This window comes from Malus sylvestris, chromosome 2, assembly GCF_916048215.2.
Source record: "Malus sylvestris chromosome 2, drMalSylv7.2, whole genome shotgun sequence".
NCBI classification, from domain to species: domain Eukaryota; kingdom Viridiplantae; phylum Streptophyta; class Magnoliopsida; order Rosales; family Rosaceae; genus Malus; species Malus sylvestris.
In genome coordinates this window covers 30,688,115-30,695,741 of record NC_062261.1, presented here as the reverse complement: position 1 = coordinate 30,695,741, position 7,627 = coordinate 30,688,115, and the positions used below count along the sequence as shown (strand labels likewise).

Below are 7,627 nucleotides of genomic sequence, written 5' to 3'. Positions count from 1 at the left end.
GCCTAAAATCACATCAAAATCCACAATGTCTAACGGGATAAGATTCGCTGGCATAACTACTTCTTCCACCATCACTGGACACCCTGAATAATCATAACCGACATAGAATGACCTACCTGTTTACTTGCTTAACAAATCCAACAAATAAGTTATGGATATTACGGTATGCAGCCCGCAATAACGATAACTCACTGTCGTCTCGATAAGTAAGCAACAATTTTTAAGGGTGCAATATTATCATCTTGCTCTTCATCAGAAATACATATACACTCCTCGATTGTGCTTATTCTCTACTTTCTTTGGCAACATCGTCAATAACATAAAATTTCTACATCCCAACCAATGAACTCTAGCAAAGTGACCAGAATATCTAACGTATCCATAATCAAGTCCGAATGATTCAAAGCATCTTGCAGTTCCATTTATCCACATGTAAAGCATCCTCTGCTTTCTCGCCTACACTCTCCAAAGTGTATGTTATTGCAGTTACGGCACAAAGGTACATTCCCTCTACCAGAGTCACCTCGTCTCTGTAATCTGGGATCTCCAGTAAATCTACCACCTCGCATCTGATCAATGGTACTAAAATCTCTACTGGCAAAACTAGAATTAACTCCACTTCTTTTGAAGTTCTAAGTCTTGCAAGGTTCTTAAGACACATGACCTTTACCTTAGTCATCTTTCCTTTGATTCTCATTCTTTTCCTCGTCTCAAATTATAAACTCTTGTTTCTTACCGTCCATATATGCCGGAGGAATAAACCTTTTCTTAAACAACTCTTTAAACAATTCTCATTCAGCTGTTTCCTCCGATGTCATCGTATAAGACTCCTATCTCCACCAGGATGCAATTTCAATACTCAGAAACCAGGTAGTTATCTCGACCTACCTTTCAAAAGAAAGATTCCCTTAACTTGCAAAATCTGAAACGCCTTTTCCAAATGATTAAGCCATCGATCTGCTCCCTCCGGTCTTTCATTTTCCATAAAGTGATTCAGATTCAACTTATAATCATTCTCGAAATGAGTTCTTTGGGAAGGACGGATAACAGACTGAATCACATTAATAGTTCCCATAACTAAGTCAAATCAGGGAAACTAAGTTCATCTGAACAAAGTGGCTATCCACGAGGCGGTAAAGTTCTGACAGAAGACACTAGGGAATTCTCAAGATGTCCAGGACTACAACCTAGGCTCTAATACCAACTGACACACCCCGTCCCGGAGGAGGGCATGCTGGCCGTCACGTGAGAGTGACGTAACCATTTACACAATTCGGAAGCTTTAAAGAATACAGTTACTAAGATGAAACACCCGAAGGTGAGTCCTACTTTTGAATTCTGTCAGAACACCGTTGGATTCCTCGTGGCCACCAAAGCTCTGCTAACTTGAACCTGGAGGGGCGCAAAACAAAATTGAGTGGGTCAGTAAAACAAAGTTTTTCGAAAACATTTCATTTAAAAAATTTCTAACCCCTCGCTGTAAAACCTGTATACTTTCCCAGAAAATAGCATAATAGCATAATACTTTTCATAAATCTCAAATCATCAATTTTTCTTTAAAACTCGAAAGCATTCCATGTTTTAATTTTGAAAACAGAATGAATGATGCATCAATGTAACAGGTGAAATGATGAATTAACCGGAGACCTTGCAGTTGGTCCTGTACGGTTAATTCTATAGTTCAACATCCAATCCAACCGGAGTCACCTCGATGACCTGTACGGCACTACACTGCAGATAAGTCGGAACTACCTGAAGTAGTTTGTACGACATGAATGGTGTGGTAATACGCTCTAGTGCTTCTCTCATCAATCATCTGTGTACACAATATAAGGTCACCTATCAGTCGGAACCCTCTTATGGTCTGTACGACATGTCGGAACCCTCTCATGGTCTGTACGACATGCACCTACTTGGATCCAAGGTGAGCGTGCGGTGCGAGGTGAAAAATATAAGCACTAACACCATGATTGCAGGTTATGAGCTATCAATATAATATACATCATTAATGATTCACATGAATAATATAAAACTCACCTGATACTTACCTGTGCGTCCACAGCACCAATTCACATATATATATATGCATCAATTATCAATTCATATATCACATATCATTCATATCATTCATATTATTCATTTCATGCATGCATGGCATTTTAGAAACATACTTTCTTTAAAACTCAATTTCTGGGAATTTACTAGCATATAGGTATAAACAAAAATATTGTCCACTCACCTGGAGTTCGCCCTACAACTCCCTAGCACAATACATCAAGGCGTCGTGACGATCGGCGCCTAGAAAAATAATCAAATCCAACCTCAGAAATCATATCAATAGAATATATAACTTATATAAAACACATCACTACGCAGTTCGATCCGAAAGATCTGCAACTCAGATTTCCAATCCAAAACTTCCAGAGGTCCATAATATATCTCTAGAACAACATCCTAAAATTTCCTTACCATCCAACGGTCGGATCTCCGTCAATTTCCAAAACCAAGTGACGGTTAACATTCTATTTTATGAACTTACAACTCCAATTCCAGAAGATCCGTAAATCGGATTCCCGATCCGTAAGTTCCTATAATCCTCAAATATTACGTATTACAACGTATCAAAGTTTGGTGACAATCCGACGGTTGGATCGTAAATTCATATTTTCACCTAACCACGAATCGAAACGAACTTAGGTTCAATTACTCAATTTACGTCCATCAATTATCAAAACTGAACCTAGAACCTTAAACACAAGCTAAAAATGACATTGGCGGGCCACTAGCCACGCGCCGCCGCACGGGCCGCCGCGGGTGGCGGTTGGCCGCCCCGGCTCGCCGGAAAATCCAACTATTTCCAAAAATTCTCAAAAATACAGAATTGAAGATCTTAATGAGTAGAGCAACTTTCATACCTGTGATCAAGGCCAATTCGGTCGGCAAGGCCTCTAATTTCAACAAAACCCTTCGGAAACCCTAGGTTTTTGGGTGTGCTCAATCCGTCCTCAAATCAACTCCGTCGTCCCAACCATTGCTTGGGCTTTGTTCTAGGCCTCAAGTGGAAGCTATGGGTGGTGGCAATTGAAAGAAATTGCTTCGGGATTAGGTGAATTTTGAACAAGGAAGTCGCGGCACCCGTGTGGGTGTTCTTCGCGAAATCACCATGAAATTCATTGATTTTTTAGATGAAACATGAAGAGGGAATGCCTAGGTGTTGATTGGGAGTGGTACCTTGATCCAATTTGTGAAAATTCCTGTGAAAATCGTCAGAATTTGGGTGTGGGTGTTGCGGGTCGAAACGGGTTGTGAGTGAAGACCCATTTTTTCTTCCTTCTTTCCTCCGCTTCTCGCCATCTCTCCTTTCCTCCTTTCCCCTGTTCCAATTGGCCATCCTCTCCATCTCTCTTCTCCTGATTCGTCAACTCTCTCTCCTCTGGTTGGGCAGTTTCTACCCAATCTCTTCTTCTTCTCCTTCCTTACACGCACACACCCACACACAAAACCTTCCTTCACTTTTTATTTATTTTTTTTTGCTTTCCTTTACATCGGAGCCATCCATTTCTTCTTCTTTAAATCTGGGCCATCCAAATAGTACACCAGATTTTATAAAGGAAGAATCCATATTTTCTGAAATTAATAAAATTGATCAAATTTCAAACTTTAATAACTTATTCGATATAACTCCAAATCACGAACCGTCTGCGCCCACACGTCTGTAGCGATGAGTACTACGAAGATATGTCAAGAAAACAAATCTTAGATGGCACGACACAACAATTAACATCGAATAATGCGCATGCCTCAAAGAGCATTTTTGTAAAATTCTTTATTAAAACTTTAAAACTCTTAAAATCAGGGACGGGCTGTCACAATACAATTCTAAGTTCAGACATAAACAAAAAATCTGAATTGTTTTGTTCCTTTTACCACATTTTATAGTTGACAATACAATAACAAATTGACAATATCTAACCAAATTGATACTGGATATATCTATGGTGGTGGTAGATATATCGAACCAAATTGATACTAGGAAGTTCAAGTAAATAAACAAATTGACAATACAATAACAATAGACTCACAATCGATTTTAACAATGAAACTAAATCCTTTCTACCCTATTAAAACCTTTAGATCATGAATCATGATCCTTCTCTTTCATTTTTTTAATTGTATCTCACTCACTTTTTCATAATTTTGTTGCTGAAGGCCCTAAGAATTTCTATGTTGTCCTACATCTGTCTTAATATCAAAATATTTGAAAATTATCACACTGCGTGCCATTTAGCAGTTATAAATAAGTTGGTGGACCAAAAGGAAGGTGTCTTATAAATAAGTTATAAAAATAGACATCAGTAGATGCGCAACTATGGAGGACCAAAGCATCATAACTTTTAACAGAGTCAATGATCATTTCTAGTGTCTAGTTAGATTGAAAATGGCAGAGCTTTTAACAGAGTCAATGAGCATTAATAGTTAGAAGGTTCATTGAAAAAGTGTATCAACCTTGCCACCACAATTCATTTGTTGCGCATTGGGAAAGACGAGTTTCAGTTCTTGCGACAGTATCAACATGTGCCTCAGGAGCTGCAACCTGTGTGTCAGGAGATGCCTCACTTGGTAGATCATTACCCTGTGATTTGATGTGTCACTAAAACTGATTTCACAACTATTCAAAATGATCCCAATGTTATTAAATCACTAACATGATTTTTCATAAAAAGATGCACCAATTCTGTCAGTGCATCTGATTAGTTAAATTGTGCACCTTTTCATCCATTTGGTGATTACGCAATTTTTGTTGTGAAAATATTCCAAGCTTTGTAGAAGGAACACCACCTGCAACTCCTCTTGCACGACCATGTCGCTCAGCACCAAAAACTTTGGAAAGAACGTCACCTCGAAAACCATATGATGATCCATTTCCATTTTGCTTAATTTTTTCCTAACGTTGCACATCAAAGTTAAGACCTCATCAGTCATTGCATATCAACAAACAAGAAGAAATAAATGGTTAAAAATTACTTACAATAGTCTCTGCAGCAAGCAAATTGGATGGTCCACCACCCTTTTTAGTACGTGCTGCAATCCAAACATCACCTCTAGAAACTAGAGAAGGGTCTACACTTTTTCTTTTCTACAAAATAGAAACATATATGTAGTAAACACACAGTAGAACACAGAATAAAATTAGTAAATTGTTCTTGTCCTGTAGAAAAGAAGGCACTAGAATGAAATGTAATTACCAAATCCTCGGCCAACCTACCATATCCCTTGCGACTACATGTGTGCGGAGTTGCTTAGACTTCATCTCTCTGAATGTTTCACTTTTGTCCTATCAAAAGGAAACCAAAGATTCATATCACGTATCAATTAGCTAGCATGTACCAAATCTATCTTCAAACTAAATTAACATGCAATCAAGATAGAATCATACACATGTTTAACTAACACCAAATTCTTGTGTAGACAAGGCTTGGTGTTGAAATAGACTTTTAACTACTATCAGTTTGATTTCTCTGACCCAATTTTGAACTCAAAAGAAGATAACTAATCTTAGAAATGAAAGAAAATGAAAATGAGCTTACACTTTGCAAGGAAAGTCTTCCAATCTTGAATTAATTTGACATTATTTGGTTTTAGTCGAAGCCTTGCTTTCCGATTTCTTGCTTCTCTTATGGACTTGACAACTACTGATTTATGTGATCTGCAAACATTATTCAACCTTTCAAAACAATATGTTCTTTGCCAATCTTCACTTAATACGAATTTACTCTCTGATTTGATAAAATATCCATAACATTTACCAAAAAATATATATTAACACAAGTAAAATTTATAAACTATAAATTGTTCACCTTGAAGTAGAGGTGACAGGATAGGGTTGATACAGATTGAGAGCATACCTAAAGTTTTGGAGAACGAAATGCCGCAAAGCACCCTGTATTGGGGATTTCAGATCTTGAATGGCGGGGCACTTCGACGGTGACGGAAAGCAGATGGGCGACGGTGACGACGAGCAGACGAATCGACGGCGATGACGAGCATATAGAGCGACGGCGAGCAGATGGAGCGAGATCGATGGAGAGGAGAGAGTTACGATGTCAGAGAGAAGGGAAGGGGGTGGGCTCTCGACAATTAATATTGGGTAAATGAAAATGCAATTGCAATGTTTCTCTTTCAAGTTTACCAAAGAAAATACAAACCCTTTTAAGATTTGAGGGGAATTTAAAAAAAAAAAAAAACCAAAAAAGAAGCGGCTAAATAAAAAAGAGAAGGCGCGAGAATGAATTAGTGCGCGGGCTTCTTTACCACAAAACTTCTGTGCTCAAAGCCATTATTTACGACGTGTTATTTGCGCCATAAAAGGTACAACCCAAATATATAGAAAGTCAACTTTACGACATAACGCAAAGCTTTAAAAGAAAAAGAAAGTGCGTAGTATAAATTGTCAAATACGACACACAATGTTTAAATCGTGAATAATTTTATTTACGACTTGCACAAAAGTGACGCCGTGAATGATAGATTCTGCACAAGTATTACAACATGAGCTTTATAAATCTTGTGAATAATATCATTTAAGGCATGTCAGTACTGTACACCTTGTATATCTGTGTGTGATTTTGATTTCTTTGGTTTTGGATGGATTTTGATTTCTTTGATTCTGGGTGGATTTTGATTTCTTTGATTTATGGGTTTGTTAGGTACTCAAGCCTAAGGGAAGAGCCCAACTCAAAAGACTAGTCCAATAGGTGGGAGGACCCCTCGCACTTAAGTACCACTACACAATTTCTTGTGTAGCCGATGTGGGATCATAACATTACACCACCTTTCGAAAGACCCAACGTCCATGGCGGCACCAGTCGGCAAGTCCCCCGTCGCCAAGGTATAAAATATCGATGATATCGGAAATATCGGTAGTCCAAAAACACGGAAATATCGATGGAAATATCGGGATATTATCGATATTGATAAAAATAATATGGAAACCACAGAAATTGTAAGAAAAACTTGGAAATTTTTATTGAAACTTTGCAGGATGTTTATTTAATCAATTATCTATTAGTTTATCACAAAAAATTGGAAGCAAATGCATTGCATGATGGATTTTACTGATTTAAGTTGATTATATAGCGAGCTAGCAAACATTGTGAGTATAGAAAATATGTAGTAATTAATTAAAGAAGTTTAAACACACCATAATCATTTATATATAATGAATTAGTACAAAAAGAATTCAAAACAAAACCATATATATAAATATTTTAGCATATTTTCACAAAAACATAAGTGATATTTTAGCATATTTTAGCATATTTTCATAATAAAATAATGATAAAATGCAAAAAAAGTATCCAACAAACAAGTCCAAAATTTAAAAACACATAATTTTAAGATAATTGATTTTACATCCTACTTTAATAAACACGAACGCCTAAGACAAAGAAACTAAAAGAAAGGAAAAACATAAAAGAAACAAATAAATTAAAATAAACAAATAATAAAACAAAAAGAAAAAAAAAAGAAAAAGGAAAGGGCTCACCTGGATTCGAAATCAAGACCTAGAGCCATGGAAAAAGCGCATCGAAAAGAAAGAAAAATTTGATGGGCGTAAGGGTTCGAA

At 37.1% G+C, this 7,627-nt stretch overlaps 1 pseudogene; it reads right to left on the bottom strand.

Annotated features, from left to right (window-relative positions):
* Window positions 1-4,243: 4,243 nt before the first annotated feature.
* On the bottom strand, window positions 4,244-6,739 carry LOC126612508 (uncharacterized; annotated as a pseudogene).
* Window positions 6,740-7,627: the final 888 nt, after the last annotated feature.